The following is a 15,646-nucleotide window of genomic DNA, read 5'->3' as shown; positions in this document are numbered from 1 at the left end:
TATCCCGTCGAAAGCTAAATACTTTACGGTTATAGATTTGTGTAGTGCATATTTTAGTGTGCCCTTGAGCGAGGAGTGCCAGCATTTTTTTGGTTTTACTTATAAGGATGAATATTATGAGTATACTAGGATCCCGCAGGGACTAAAGCATTCGCCACACATATTCAACAAAATCCTAAGGGAGGATTTAGAGGGGTTGGATAAAGTCGTGACCTCTAGGGTCATTCAGTACATGGATGATCTGATACTGTGCGCGGACGATCAGGAAACATGTCATCGCGATTCCGTGAAACTGTTGCAACTGTTGGCGGAAAACGGCCATAAAGTGTCGTTGAAAAAGTTGCAATATTGTAAACCTAAAGTGATCTATTTAGGACAAACAATTTCACAGGGCCATCGGGCTATTTCAGAAGAACATTTGGTGGCCATAAGGACGGCGCCCAAGCCTGTGACGGTACGACAGCTAATGGGATTTCTGGGTATAATGGGGTACAGCTCTCCCTGGGTTGAGAACTATACGGAAATAGTGAAACCATTGAGAGAGATGATGAAAGAAACGGGCGTTGATAAACTGAGCAGTAAAGTGGTATGGACCGAAGATGGCTCACGGGCATTCGAAACAATCAAGTCCCGACTGTTAGAGGCGCCGGCCCTGGCTTTGCCTAACTATACCAAGAAATTCATACTCTACGTCTCTTCTTCTCCAGATCAGAAGCAGGCGTGTGCGGTGTTGGCCCAGAACACAGGGGTGGGGGCGCGACCGCAGCCGATGGCGTACTACTCAATTGCCTACTCGGAAGTAGAGATGGGGATGGCTCCATGCTACCGAGAAATGGCTGGAGTGTATACGATGTACGAAAAAGCCGCAAGTATTATGATGGGATATCCAGTGGATATCATGGTGAGGCATGACTTAAAGAGTCTGTTGGAGTCCGGTAAATATGCACTAACGATGCCTCGCATTAAACACTACTACAGACTTTTGGAACAGGAAGACGTGACGCTGGTCAGGTGTTCCATAACGAACCCGGCAGCTGACATCCCTACGCCTGAGGATGGAGAACCCCACGACTGTTTAGTCGAAGTCGAGAGGTACTCTAAACTCAGAGCAGACTTGCAGGCGTTTCCATTTAGCAGTCCAGATCTGGAATTATGGACTGACGGCTCTTGCCATCGTGTTGGCGAGGGACTAAAAGCAGGTTACTCCGTGGTAAGGTCACAGGGCGAAGGATTTGTGGTAGAAAAAGCCGAAGCATTATCACAACCTTGTTCGGCCCAATTAGCAGAGTTGGTCGCACTGACGGAAGCATGTAACATGGCAGAGGGCAGAACTGTAAATATTCATACCGATTCGGCCTATGCTCACGGTACCGCATTCTTACATGGCACAGTGTGGAAAGGGCGAGGTTTTAAGAAAGCTGACGGAAGCGCCATAAAACATTGTAGTCAGATTAAATGGTTGTTAGAAGCAATTATGAAACCAAAGCAGATTGCGATAATCAAGTGTGCTGCCCACCAGTCTGACGAGTCAAAGATAACTCGAGGAAACAAAAGAGCAGACGAAGCTGCCAAGGAAGTGACAGGTGCCGACAGAGCAGGTAAGGTGTTGGTTATCACACACGGAGTTGAGTTAGAGGACAAGATAACCTACAAAGATGTTTTGACTTTCCAGGAGGAGGCTAGTCAGGTAGAACGGAACCTCTGGATAACCAGGGGAGCTTGTCAGGATGATTCAGGTTTGTGGCGCGACGTCAGTGGATTTGTGGTGGCTCCTGCTGGCCTGGTCGGACTGCTGATCCACACGGCGCACGACTTTTGCCATGCGCACAGAGGAGAGGTAAGGAGAAAAATCAGAGAATATGGCTTTTGGGCGCCAGATTTGAACAGTCAAATTGATCATGTGATACAGAGATGTGTAATATGTTTGAAAAACAATATACGTAAGGGGATTAGTGTGTCACCAATGGCCCAATGCGAGACCTTGTAATAATTCTTGCTGAGTAATTGTTGACCGGAGTGTTGGACGTCCCGTGACGAAGGCCGGGAGATTGCGACCCCCTCTGCGTGCCCCCCTGTCTTCGGAGGTCTCGTAGTGGTGACCGGAGTGCCGGATGTCCCGCGATGATGTCAGGAGTTCGCGACCCTCTCTGCGCCACCCCCCTTCCCCCTGTCTCCGGCTGTCCCTGAGCAACGACCGGAGTGTTGAATGTCCCGTGACTAAGACGGGGAGGACGTGACCCTCTTGCGCCGCCCCTGTGCCTCAAATAGATCCGCTATCAACTCTATCTTTAATCTTTCAAAATGTTCAGTTGCTATCGCTATTAGCTCTATCTTTAATTTTTCAAAATGTACAGTTGCTATTGCATGCACTCATCTGTGTCTCACCACACACATGAGTGCATGCTTACCAACTGTCCGTCTGCAACACTACTATCACCGACATCTAAGAAGGGAGATCCCCCCTTGAACGGCCCTTCTAAGGTTTCTCTCCTCCACATTGCCTGTGGAGCTTTTTTTCCCTATTGTTAGGTTTTAGTGAGTTTTTCCTTACCTTCGCGTGGGGTATGTCTGGGAGTGCTTGCATTCTTTCATTTATTTGCATTCATCTAAAAAATGTTTGGACCCTATGGTGTTCTTGTTCTGTTCTTGACTTATTGTTATGTTGTCTTCTTGACTTGTTTAAAGAAGACCTGTACGGCCCATGGGGACATTAACGTGTGTTGTCGGGCCCTATAAATAAATTTGATTTGATTTGATTTGATTACATTGACATGATTAAGCCCATTAATCAGAAGAGATATATTCTTGTTGTTGTCTGTCGTTTTTCAAGGTGGGTGGAGGCGTGCGCCACCCGGCACAAGGATGCAGCATCTGTGGCTAAGTTCCTATGCCAGGAGGTATGTCCCCGGTTTGGTTTAATGGACAGAATCAGCAGCGACAATGGAAAAGAGTTTGTCGACAAAACTGTACGTTTAATACTCCAACATTTAGGCATAAAACAGCGATTGGGGGCCGTTTATCATCCGCAGAGCCAGGGGATGGTGGAACGCATGAACGGGACGCTAAAAAACAAGCTGGTAAAGATCTGTCAACACACAGGATTGAATTGGTTGAACGCTCTCCCTCTAGCACTGATGGCATGCCGGTCAAGCGAGGTTCGCGGACTGCCTCTGACACCGCACGAAATGATGTTAGGTCGCTGCATGGTAGTACCAGGTTTGCGCGCGACAGGCAAAGGTCCGAGTTTGGACATCCTGGACAACGACATGCGTGAGTACGTAAAATACATGTCAAAGATACACAAAAGGATTCTGGATCATGTCTCCAGTAGACAGGAGCATGAAACCGGGGAGGAGGTGAATAGGCAGACTACACCTCAAATCATACCAGGCGACTACGTTTATGTTAAAGTATTTAGACGCAAGTGGTTTGGCGCGAGACGAGAAGGGCCATACAAAGTCGTTCGAGCCACCGAGAGGGCTTTACAAATTCAAGGATCGCCTATGTGGTTTCACGTTACTCATTGTGTAAAAGCAATCGATACGGACCAAGAATGGGAACCTGAACCACAAGACCTTGACGATAAAACCGGGGCGTCGCAACCGTTACATGAAGGCGAAGTGGAAGCGGCGGAAGATGAAATTGGGGTGGCGCTAACCCCAAACGATGGGGAAGACCCGGATGATTATGGCGAGCCAGACCGAGGGGGCCACGATTGGCCACAAGTAGAAGATGAAGGTTTTTTACAGGAACCAGACAGAGGAGAAGATTATGAATTGGAACATAATAATTTCTCCTCTGTGGATTTGGAGAAGGTACCAGAAGAACCGGAGGAACCAGTGCTTAGCACAAGCCCGGAACGAGATACTCGACCAAAACGAGTCATCCAGAAGCCTCAACGGTATACATAGGTGAAAGAAGGGATAGTGTAACTGATAGGCCTTGGAGAGGGCGTGTATATATTAATTTTTCATTTTTCATTAGCTGAGCTCTCTCCTTTTTTAGAAATGTTTAGATAATATATGCAATGTAAAGTCTTTTCTTTCAGAGTGGATTGCACAAAACAGACACGTTTGGTTAAAAAACACATAAGTATAGTCTAAACCTGGTAATTGGTACGATCATCTTTTTGCATAAAGGGACGGACCTAGACTGAAGTGAAATTGATATAACTGATACATTGTGTATAACCTGCAAATGAGTGGAAATTGTTAAACGGTGTGAGTGAATAGAGAACTGTGTAAACATAAATGGATTCATAGTCGGTCAGTGAAAGAGGGAGCTAATGTGGGTGTTGAAAGCAATTGATACTAACAAATATGGAAAATGAGTTAGAAGGATTCTGGAAATATTTGGTTCTTAGGTAATTGGGCTAAACAGTAAGGTTAAGGTAATTGTAAACAGTTTGATTGAGAAAATACTAACAAGTATATTGGGGATCATTAATCCCCAAACCGGGGAAACTGTGGTAGTTTTCAGTCAAGCAAACTGTATATGTAATAATGTACAACACAACCAACGATGACAGAATGGCTTCAAAGGAGAGGTAATATACATTCACAAATTTCTTCCCCCCCTCTCCCCTCTCTCTGTAACACAAGAGGCATAGACACACACCTCTCACTTGGTACAGGCAGCTGCCTGTCTCAAATCTCCTCATGGGGGAAGATGAGATAGCCAGGCGCTGATTAAGTGAGAGACAGTGGCTGTTTGATCTCCTGGGAAAATCAACAAATGTGTGGTTTTACAGCTTTGAGATCAACCAAGCAGCTAGAGAACCATCTGGTCAGACAGATTGAATATACAAGATACTAAAGAAACGGCCTTATAAGGCGCCAGACAAGCCCCACTAAGGGGGGGCTGCTGTCTCTTCTAAAACAAAGGACAGCAGATGTAGCAAAGATCAAAGAGGGACCGTTTGAGTCCACTCTGTGACCTAATAGGGTATCTTGAATTGCTGGAAAACGCCCAGTAATAAATTCAGTCCTAAACGTCACTGTAGTGGCTTAGCCTATTGAGAGCTAAAACGAGTGTTTCTCCAATTAGAAAGCTCGGTGAGAGTTTTTGGATACGCCCGCTTGTCGTAACATTAGAGGCGGAGCCTAGATTTGAATATGACAAACTCCTCTAAGAAAGAGGGAAACAGAACCCCCACGAGACCAGACAGGAAACAACAGCAGAATACACACTCTTTTTCTCCACTAGAGACTGAGGAAACCACGCAGCAGAGAGACGGCCGCAAAAACCTACCATCTGAAGAAGCCGAGACGAGACATGCCCATAGATATTGAATATTTAGCCTAAAGTCTGGTGAACCTCGGCATAGTGAGGTCTTCCATCAGGTTTTATTGCAATTGTTCTTTCAAATCTTTGATTTGTATTGATTGAAATCCTTTTTATTAAACACGGATTCTTCAAACTGCTCGGAACTCGATTTCTTCAACCGCCGCGCCGTGTTCTCTGAAGGTGTACGAGCAGAAAACCATCACATACATGGTTATCTGCATTTGTAGCTCAGTAGTACTTCAAAGAGCTTTTTAAGGTTTAAACACAACGCAGAGTACGAAGATTAAGCTAGGAAGTTACTACAATACCAAATACATCAACCGTACTGACCTTAACCATGACAAAATTGAAACTGTTTGGATTGAAATCTTATTAGACAGGGCGAAACCAGTACTAGTAGGCACAATCTATAGACCGCCAGAACAGAGTGGCTTTTATGACACACTTGATGGGTGTTTAGCTGGGGTGGAGGGGGTAGAAAAAATTCTTATTGGGGACTGGAACACGGATATGCTGCGTAAAGCAGCACCCGTCTTCAAGGCCTTCAGTAGGTTTTCTGATCTGCAAGGTTTCAGCCAGCTAATCACCCAACCCACAAGGGTATGTGATTCTACACAAACCACCATTGACCTCATTTTGACCTCTGACAAGTCCATGATCTCCAATAAAGGGGTGATAGCATGCGGGTTAAGTGATCATTATATGATTTTCTGTACCCGCAAAAAGCTAAAACAGAAGGCCGGCTGTCACAAAACAGTCACATCTAGAGACCTCAAAACTTACTTTAGAGAGGCCTTTAACCTAGAACTGGGGAGCTTGGACTGGTCAGATGAACTCAGTGGTACACAGGTTGAACAAACATGGCTTGGATTCAAAACAAAATTCACAGCAATACTCAACAACATGGCACCCATAAGAACCACCAGGGTTAAAAATCGCGCTGAGCCATGGATGCACACTGAAATACTGGCCGCTATGAAAACCAGAGACAAAAAATGCTCTGAACTTCATAAAAGTCAGACAAAGCTTTCCAAAAGCTCAAACAGTGAACTCCAAGCCCACGTGGTTGAACAAAAAATTCAAAGAAACAGACTAAGAAATGACGTAAACACCATGATCAAAACCGCAAAAAGAAATTTCAACAACAAAACTGAGGAAAACAAAAACAAACCCTGCGAACTTTGGAAATTACTCAATAATCAACTAGGATGCAGTAAAAAACTTAAAACCAGATTCTCAAACATAAACATAAAGACGGACAACACGCTCATCACAGACAAGCTGGATGTAGCCAATTACTTAAACATCTTCTTCACAAACATAGCCACAACACTGGTAAACAAACTACCCTCCCACTCAGGGCATTATGGGGTAGAACACATAGTAGCATACTACAAAAACCTAGGGGTCCACAAAGACGACTTCAAACTTGAAATGGTAACAACCGATGAGGTACTCAAAAAATTGAGCGCCCTCCAACCTAACAAGGCCACTGGCCATGACAACATCCCCTCCAAATTCCTCAGAGACGCAGCAGCCGCCATCACCCCAGTTATCACTCACATAATAAACCTCTCTATAAAACAGGGACACGTCCCCAAGGACTTCAAAATTGCGAGAGTGACCCCTCTGCACAAAAAGGGCAGCAAATTAGACCCAGGCAACTACCGCCCTGTTTCTATTCTTACCTCCATCTCGAAAGTCATGGAGAAAATAGTCTTCGAACAGGTCGAAAAGTACCTGGCGGAAAAAAATCTAATCTACGAATTCCAATCTGGCTTCAGAACGTCCCACTCCACTGACACATGCCTCCTCTATTTGAACGACCACATCAAACAAGAGGTGGACGCGGGCAAATACTGCGGCATGGTCATGCTGGACCTACAAAAGGCCTTCGACACTGTCAATCACTCCATTCTGATTGACAAGCTAAAAGCAATTGGTTTTGATAGCTTATCAGTGAGCTGGATGCAATCCTACCTGGAGGGGAGAGAACAGATGGTAGAGGTAAACGGTACTCTATCCCCCCCCCCTCACAGTGAGCTGTGGTGTTCCACAAGGAAGCATACTAGGACCGCTACTCTTCCTAATTTATGCAAATGACATGTCGTCAGCCTGTGACTGCAACTTGTTCCTGTTTGCGGACGACTCAGCCCTGCTGGTCTCTGACAAGAACAAGTTGCAGGTGGAAAAAACCCTCAGCTCTGAACTAGGCAAAATCTGCATATGGCACGCTGATAACAAACTATCATTACACATGGGCAAAACAGAGTCCATTCTCTTTGGTTCAAATAACAAACTCAGCAAGACCGACGGCTTCTCAGTTGCAGTGGGTGACAATATTGTCACAAGGAAAGACGAAATTACCTACCTGGGTTCCATCCTAGAGGCAAATCTTTCCTGTGACAAAATGGCATCCAATGTAATAAAAAAAGTCAACCAACGAACTAGATTCTTGTACCAGATCTCCTCTCTGGTAAACAAGAATACCCTGAAGACTCTGGCAGGAGCACTCATTCAAGGGTACTACGACTATGCGTGCACCTCATGGTACCAAAGCACCTCAAAGGCACTTAAAACAAAATTACAAACATCACAAAACAAACTGGTCAGACTACTACTTGACCTTACCCCCAGAACCCACCTCACCCCTGCCCACTTTGACAACCTAGGATGGCTTAGAGTAGACGACAGAGTACAGCAACTTGCAATGGGCCTGGTCTACAAGATACACTATACGACTAAGGTACCCATGTACATGTCAAAATACTTCCCAAAGGTCAGTGAATACCACAACCACTACACCAGAGGAAGCTCAACAAATCATGTGAAACCCAGATTCGGCTCAAACAAGGGACTAAACACGTTTCGCAATTATGCCACATCAATGTGGAACGCCCTACCCAAAGCTGTAAAGGAATGTGAATCCCTACCCACATTCAAAACCGCTCTTAAAGAGCACCTACGGGAGGCTGCAATTCGAAACTGGCCACCGTAAATGTCCAAACCCCCCACCCCCACCCCCTCCTAATAGACAGTCTCCTCCCCACCGCATGTATATATTCTCTCCCCGCCGTATATGTATATTTCTCTCCCACCCACCCACCCCCTCCTACTGTACAGTCCCCTCCCATATACTCTGTCAGGATCTATGAGTAACAGTAGCCTACTGTATATTTGAATACCGTATATGTCACAAATGTATCAGTACTAAATACCTATATGTCCCTATGCCATAAATGTCATGTATGTTGAGTATGTCTTAAATGTCAATATGAAATGAAAATGGGGGACACTGATGTAAACAAGACGAAAGTCTTTCTCTGGTCTGCATCCCCTTAACAATTGTGTGTATTGAGCTGTACTGTACTGTACTGTACCCATTCTGCAATCTGTTAAATAAAGTTTTCATTCATTCATTCATTCATTCATTCATTCATGCTAGTTTAATGGCGGAACTAATGTTGAAGGCAAGCCCACAGTGTCCGGGGACGTTTTATGCCGACGCACGCGTGTCAAAATCTCCGCGGATTTAAGATATAGTTTCACTTCTTCTTGTAAAGAGATAGTTTCACTTCTTCTTGTAAAGAGATAGTTTTTAAGAGTCAATAGAATAGAATGATCTTTATTGTCATTGTTACAAGGTCCAGAAGATGCTACAGTCCCCATAATGTCCTCTCTTATTGCAGCAGCAGTAAGGTAGGTGTTGGTGTTGTGGTTGTTAGCTATGTGTCGCCCAAGCCATGCAGGTAAAGTGCTGCTAACTAAATGTTTACTAAGTGAGTTATTATTGCAGAAGGACTTAATGTGTTTTGTAGGTTAAGTTCATTTGTTTAACAATATTGCAAAGACATGTGACACTAAGAGACACGTAGAAATAAGATTGATGTATGTTGTTATGGTTTGATCTGTGATTTATTGTATTTCATGTATGTGTTTCACAGTTCTCACCGTCCGGATTGTAAAGAAATCCCACCAGTACTATAAAGAACGTGTTGCTGTCATCATCGCATAAGAGGGAATTACACTAGGGCTGCATAGTCTTCGGTGAGTTTGATTTGACTGATTGATTGAACATTTTATTAACAGATTGCAGAATGGGTACAATACAGTACGGCTCAATACACACAATTGTTAAGGGGATGCAGATCAGAGAAAGACTTTCGTGACAAAATGGCATCCAAGGTAATAAAAAAAGTCAACCAACAAACTAGATTCTTGTACCGGATCTCCTCACTGGTAAACAAGAATACCCTGAAGACTCTGGCAGGAGCACTCATTCAAGGGTACTACGACTATGCTTGCACCTCATGGTACCAAAGCACCTCAAAGGCGCTAAAAACAAAATTACAAACATCACAAAACAAACTGGTCAGACTTCTACTTGACCTTACTCCTAGAACCCACCTCACCCCTGCCCACTTTGACAACCTAGGATGGCTTAGAGTATAGACGACAGAGTACAGCAACTTGCAATGGGCCTGGTCTACAAGATGCACTACACCACTAAGGTACCCATGTACATGCCAAAATACTTCCCAAAGGTCAGTGAATACCACGACCACAACACCAGAGGGAGCTCCACAAATCATGTTAAACCCAGATTCGGCTCAAATAAGGGACTAAACACGTTTCGCAATTATGCCACATCAATGTGGAATGCCCTACCCAAAGCTGTAAAGGAATGTGAATCCCTACCCACATTCAAAACCGCTCTTAAAGAGCACCTACGGGAGGCTGCAATTCGAAACTGGCCACCGTAAATGTCCAAACCCACCCACCCCCTCCTAATGTACAGTCTCCTCCCCACCGCATGTATATATTCTCTCCCCACCATATGTATATTTCTCTCCCACCCACCCACCCCCTCCTAATGTACAGTCTCCTCCCCACCGTATGTATATATTCTCTCCCCACCGTATGTATATTTCTCTCTCACCCACCCACCCCCTCCTAATGTACAGTCTCCTCCCCACCGTATGTATATATTCTCTCCCCACCGTATGTATATTTCTCTCCCACCCACCCACCCCCTCCTAATGTACAGTCCCCTCCACATATATGTATACTCTCTGTCAGGATCTATGGGTAACAGTACTGTATATTTGCATATCGTATATTTCACAAATGTAACAGTACTAAATACCTGTATGTCATGTATGTCCCTATGCCATAAATGCCATGATGTCATGTATGTTGTGTATGTCATAAATGTCACTATGAATTGAAAATGGGGGACCCTGATGTAAACAAGACGAAAGTCTTTCTCTGGTCTGCATCCCCTTAACAATTGTGTGTATTGAGCTGTACTGTATTGTACCCATTCTGCAATCTGTTAAATAAAGTTTTCAATCAATAGTAATCCCTGTTGAAACGAGGCGAAGTGTTCCACTTGTCTGACTCCTCCCCGGCTGCTCTCGTGTGTTTTCTCCACTTCCCTGACTCCTCCCCGGCTGCTCTCGCGTGTTTTCCCTCTCCTCTCTGAAAGTAACCTCGCCCTCGATCCGCTCCACAACACATCTTCCTGAATGACTGACACACGCTTTGTGTGTTTCTAGTGTAAAGTGTCTCTGTGACGGAACTCTACTGGACCAAGGCTTTCTACTCAATCATCTGGATCAGAACCTTCTTCTTGTGGAACCAGACAGCAGACTGGACACCACAACATCTGTAAGTACAAACATGTAAACATTGTTTCCTCTTATTGCTCCTCCTTGCAGAAGCGGCTCGAAAGGAGCCTTGAAGTTGTACAATCCATAGGTCGCGGGTGAGCTGGACATTAGGGTAGGCTATAGATGGGATGGTAACTCGCGCGGGGCGTGCAACATTTTTCCTTTTTCTTTTTTGCTTGCACGCAAACGGTGCTGTCCAGGTTCTGATTTCATACAATACACACACCCACCAGGCTACTACAGCGAGCCCCACTCATTTCATATAGTGCAAATTAATTGTTCAAATGAAGACATCCAATATGATTAAGCATTGTCTTACCTTAATGCAACAAAAAAAATCGACGTTTCGCGCATCAATGATCCTTTTTGCTTTAAGTTTGTCTGTGAGATCACTTTCAATGTGAAGCTGCTTTGAAAACAATGTACATAGTAGCTCTAAAAAGTTTCCACGATTTGATTAACTCTGACTCAGTCTCATCATGCCCTCGTACAGCAAGCCCTTGGCCTCAGGTGATCCGTGTTATGCCCAGGCGGCATGTAACTTGGAATGGAGTTCCAGGTCTTGGCAGCTCTCACGGAGAGGGCTGATTTGCTAAATGTACTTGTCCTTAATGGAACAGCCAAGTCACCCGGTACAACAGTTCTGGTGAACCTGGAGGTGAAAAATCGGAAAGTGGGGCTAGACCATGGAGGATTTTGAAGACCAGACTGGCATCGGTTAGTTTGATGATGCGGCGTGATTGGTTACTGCCTGCAGTCTGGAATGTTAAACGGCCACCACACCTACTGCCATTGACACCTTGGTTGGCCGACCCTTGCGTATTGTCACCACCGGGCTGCAGCAGCCCACACACACACAATATCGTAGCCTAGGCTGCCTATAATAATGCGCAGACTGGGGCTGCTGGTTTGGGTCGGCATAGCCTCGCCTGGCCTTACATACCCGCCGCCTATGGTACGAAATGAATCAAAATTTTAAAAAAAATTAAACAATATATATATATATATATATATTTTTTTTTAATGTTGTGGGACTTTTACAGCACTTTGTTCAACTTTGTCAGTGCTGTAAAGTTTAAACCTTTTTAAATCTTAGACAAACAAAACACTTTGGTTTCATGAAATATTGTAAGCCGTCATTTGAGGCTTTATAAAAGCAGCACAATGAACACAAATCTGTCAGTGCCGAGTCCGACCTCATCTTAAATAACAAACAGTCCTTTGAGCTCAGCCTTCAGAGACAGGCCCCACAGTACCTCTCAGAGCCACGCTCAGCCTTCAGAGCCAGCCGCCACAGTACCTCTCAGAGCCACGGTCAGCCTTCAGAGCGAGGCGCCACAGTACCTCTCAGAGCCACGCTCAGCCTTCAGAGCCAGGCCCCACAGTACCTCTCAGAGCCACGCTCAGCCTTCAGAGCCAGGCCCCACAGTACCTCTCAGAGCCACGCTCAGCCTTCAGAGCCAGGCCCCACAGTACCTCTCAGAGCCACGCTCAGCCTTGAGAGCCAGGCGCCACAGTACCTCTCAGAGCCACGCACAGCCTTCAGAGCCAGGCCCCACAGTACCTCTCGGAGCCACGCACAGCCTTCAGAGCCAGGCGCCACAGTACCTCTCAGAGCCACGCTCAGCCTTCAGAGCCAGGCGCCACAGTACCTCTCAGAGCCACGCTCAGCCTTCAGAGCCAGGCGCCACAGTACCTCTCAGAGCCACGCTCAGCCTTCAGAGCCAGGCGCCACAGTACCTCTCAGAGCCACGCTCAGCCTTCAGAGCCAGGCCCCACAGTACCTCTCAGAGCCACGCTCAGCCTTCAGAGCCAGGCGCCACAGTACCTCTCAGAGCCACGCTCAGCCTTCAGAGCCAGGCGCCACAGTACCTCTCAGAGCCACGCTCAGCCTTCAGAGCCAGGCGCCACAGTACCTCTCAGAGCCACGCTCAGCCTTCAGAGCCAGGCCCCACAGTACCTCTCAGAGCCACGCTCAGCCTTCAGAGCCAGGCCCCACAGTACCTCTCAGAGCCACGCTCAGCCTTCAGAGCCAGGCCCCACAGTACCTCTCAGAGCCACGCTCAGCCTTCAGAGCCAGGCCCCACAGTACTTCTTAGTGTTGTCAAAAATATCGAAAAATCTATACATATCGATTCTGAATATTTAAAACGGTTTCAATACTCAATTCCCGAAATATCGATATTTAATTATTCATTTTGTTTTTGTATAAGGAAGTTGCATTGTTCATTTCAATACCTGTAATAGTACAGTAGTCCACACACACACATGTGCATTCAGTTAAGTCGGAATATGACTGTAATACAAACAGTTCAGTTTGTCAGGTACATGCAACACAGATTACAGTGTTTACATCTGTCTGCTTGAGAAAATACCATGTTCTGCAATAAAAATGATTGAAGTGAGATGAACAGTTATTTTTAAATGTGTGATCTAAAGTAGGGATGTCCCGATCACGTTTTTTTGCTCCCGATCCGATCCCGATCATGTCATTTTGAGTATCTACCGATACTTCCCGATCCGATCAATTATTACTTTATTTTTTTAATTCAACAAACATGACCATGTTCACGTCTTAAACTCATACTGAGGCCTTAGTTTTTAAATTGCATATCATAATTTATTGTCACACAGAGCAGAAGAATTTTGCCAAAACAAACCAATAGTATCCAGCTGCAGAACGGCAGGCCAGCCACAATCTCAGACCCAAACGCATTTCCTTTGATTTAATTATACATCAAATGATTTATGAAGTTAACTTTTCACCTGGATAACGTCAACATTCAGGGTGAATGTAATTTGAGAAATTGGGATTAAAAAAAAAAAAACAAAAAAAATGTATTTGGGTCTGAGAGTGTGGCTGGCTGCCGTTCTGCAGCTGGATACTATTGGTTTGTTTTGGCAAAATTCTTCTGCTCTGTGTGACAATAAATAAATGAATGATGATATGCAATTTAAAACCAAAACTAAGGCCTCAGTATGAGTTTAAGACGTGAACATGGTCATGTTTGTTGAGAAAAAAATAAATAATTGCAGATTATTATTCTTTTTTGCCGATCCCGATCTTCGGAAAATCACGTGATCGGATCGGGACATCCCTAATCTAAAGATAAACAAAGGGTTTTAAAAGTGTTATGATTATCTTCTCTTATAGTACGAGAGAGAAGCTGAGGAGAATGAACCAGCAACAAAAGCAACATTTTTAATTTTAATCTTATTTTTTTACATTTTAAGATTGAACCTTTTCCCTGTGGTATCGAAAATGGTATAGAATATCGATACTTTTCAAGGTATCGTATCGAAGGTAGAAATTCCAGTATCGTGACAACACTAATCCCCTCTATCAGATAGATTTATTATTATTATTATTGGATACATGAGTTTGGGTTCCAAGAGCTTCTTCAAGTCGATTCTACAGACGGACTGTTTCTATCATCGGAATTAAATAATTATAATGATAGAAAATAGGACAATTACGTTTTGCATTTATAGTCATGACTCAATGAGCAATCTGAGCATTACCGGTCTATGTACAGTACTTTTCTAAGCCGTCTGGCTCACAGTTAACCGACTAGAATAGATTCCATATAAATCTATAGTTCATTAACGATGCAGCAGCTGATACTGTATATCCACACACACACATACACTGCTGAATAATTCTGTTTTGCCTCAATATATACTGTATATATAATTCTGTTTTGCCTCAATATACAGTATATATAATATATTGATGCAAAACAGAATTATTCAGCAGTGTGTTGTGTGTGCGTGCACGCGCTGCGGTCGGCAGGAGCGTGCAACAAGATGGTATATTAATTTAATACCTAGTGTGCTGTGTGATGACAATACATTTGAATCTAATCTAATTGTGCACGCGGCCCTCGCATTATAATGAGCTGGACTGGTGTGTGTGTGCGTGTGGTAACGTGAACGCGATATCTGCCATGCGAGACTAGGCGAGAGGCAGTATTAAAATCTGAGGTGTTCGACGGTCCGACTCCTCCCCGGCTGCACTAGTCTACTCTCGTCTACTTTCGAGGCAAGCCAAAATCAATTTTGAACACGCCTTTTGTTTGCCCTGCATTCTACTCTACATAAAACATTTCTCTCGATGTGGGGTTTTGTAGTCGGACTCGGAGAGTTGTTTTGATCACCATGGAGACAGCTAAGAAGAGACGCCGTTCTCAAATGTGGGAACACTTTGATCTGATCATTCCTAATAAGGTATGTGCTAGGGCTCAGCGATATAACGATAACGATAAATATCGCGATATATTTTAATAATCGATATCGAATATCGAAATAAAAAAAAATCGAAAAATCGTTTATTTTTTTTGTGACCTGCAACAGGGCAGTTTTAAAACCAGAGACAGTGGACAGACTTGTCTTTCTTGCCTGCAACTTAAAGTAATGGCTTTGCTTGTCCAAATGACAATACTGACCAAATTGAGATTTATTTTTCTCTTGTCCATTTATTTTGTTTGCTTTCTAATTTAAAATACAGTTTGAAACAGTCTGTACACAGTAGGCTATGTGTGCTAGCAGAACTAGACTCCAGTCATGAGTCACGGTGCACATGTGCTGTGGTTTGTCCACCAAAAAAGCGCCAAAAGATCAAAAATAAACTAGTAGAGCCAGAACTGTTCAACTCCCCTGGAGCCATAGCCAGCAGAGAAGCCGGTTTA

This window comes from Notolepis coatsorum (genome assembly GCF_963971535.1).
Source record: "Notolepis coatsorum genome assembly, chromosome: 12".
Lineage (NCBI taxonomy): Eukaryota > Metazoa > Chordata > Actinopteri > Aulopiformes > Paralepididae > Notolepis > Notolepis coatsorum.
This window is presented reverse-complemented; position numbering follows the sequence as displayed.